At 32.6% G+C, this 1,639-nt stretch overlaps 1 non-coding gene across 1 annotated transcript; it reads right to left on the bottom strand.

Annotated features, from left to right (window-relative positions):
- Positions 1–140, bottom strand: LOC149058925 (U4 spliceosomal RNA). The gene has a single exon (XR_016190658.1). It is a non-coding gene; the product is annotated as a U4 spliceosomal RNA (small nuclear RNA).
- Between the last annotated feature and the right edge of the window lie 1,499 nt (positions 141–1,639).

The following is a 1,639-nucleotide window of genomic DNA, read 5'->3' as shown; positions in this document are numbered from 1 at the left end:
GCCCGTTAGGGCCTTCAAAAATTGCCTACGCGGACAGTGTTTCATGTCCACATGGCGGGGTATTGGTTAAAGTTTTCAACTAGCAATAATCGCACCTCGGATAGACCTCATTGGTTACGATATCGCCACTGCGCAAAGCTGATGAACACGACGATTCGGAGCCTTCTTATGCTGTTCCGGGGCCTTGACGGACGTGCAGTCGTCCGACATCCGGTGTCCGCGGTTGCCCAATCGATCACCGTCCAGTCTTCGTCTGCTCTGTCGACAGCGACAGCCTCGACTTCCGCGTAGTCATCCTTCGACAGAGTGGCCGATTAAAGTTGAACACTAGCGTCCGTTCACCGGATTGTGGCACGCCGGTGAGCCGATCTGAAGGTGGTCACCCGTTTGGCGCACTCTATCGGCCGAAAATAGGACTACAGCTGTGAGCGTAACTACAGAATATGTGCGAGGTGCGACTGACCGATGAATATTTTGACGGAGACAGTTGAGTGCATACAGTTCCACCTCTAGATGGAGCCACTGATAAGTTGGCCGAAAACTAATAATTTTTAGTTCAGAATAAAATTCAATATTTTAATCTATTCGGTTATCTTCAGCCGGTTACTGGATATTCTAGTGTATATAATATTATTATAATTTAATTCAAAGAACAAATTATCATTTATAATTTATTATAATATGATATAATATAATACAATATAATATAATATTTTATAGTTATTTGAAGAAATAAAATAATATGCAAAATTATTGTATTAAGTTTTTCCTCCTATTTCTTGAGCTTCATATGATTTTTAAGTTTTACTTAAAGGGATCAGATATGGAATAATAAAATAAATTATATATTATAATAATATAATATGATATTAATACAATACAATATAATTAATATTATATTATAGTTATGAATATTATATAATTATACAACTAAGAGCTGGTTATATTGTATAATATTATCTTATTTCTACTATACCTATACATGCAAATAGGTGATTATACATATATATATATATATATATATATATATTAATAATTCTTGTTGTTTTCATTTTACTTGCTCGGTAGGTACTTCTAATCTAATGTGAACGTGACACCTATAATATTCACATGTATTGAGTGTCAATGGTGTTGTTATTCAGCGATTCTAGTGTCAGTGGACTGTTTTTAGCAAATCCAGTCTTGATTGATCAAATAAGTCATTTAAAACACCATTGGAAAAATAATATTTTTAATAGTTTGATGAAAAATATAAATCTGAACATGAAATGCCAGTTGATAATTGATATGTTCAGGTACTCAGAAATACTATATGTATCAAGTATAGTTAGGAATACTTAAACAAAATACCTATTGAAATAGGTACATTTCAAATAATTGTTGTCAGTAATTCATATTAAAAAGTGGTATGGATTAAGATAAAAAAAAATTATTACCTCTTACCTACTATATTACCACAGAATAGATTAAAATATAGCCCCCCAAGCCCCATGCTTACTATGTCCATGATAATAACTAATATTAGAAATAAGTACCTACCAAAACATAAAGCTTACCAAATAATTATTTTTAAAGTGTGTAAATTATGTAATATAGAATTATAGCTTATTATTATGTTGTACCAATGGTCAAAATGGCT

Source organism: Diuraphis noxia, unplaced genomic scaffold (assembly GCF_037042655.1).
Source record: "Diuraphis noxia isolate RWA-SAM2 unplaced genomic scaffold, SU_Dnox_SAM2 contig0002, whole genome shotgun sequence".
Classification (NCBI taxonomy): Eukaryota; Metazoa; Arthropoda; class Insecta; order Hemiptera; family Aphididae; genus Diuraphis; species Diuraphis noxia.
Note: the sequence above shows the minus strand (reverse complement) of the source record. Positions and strands in the feature narration are given on the sequence as shown.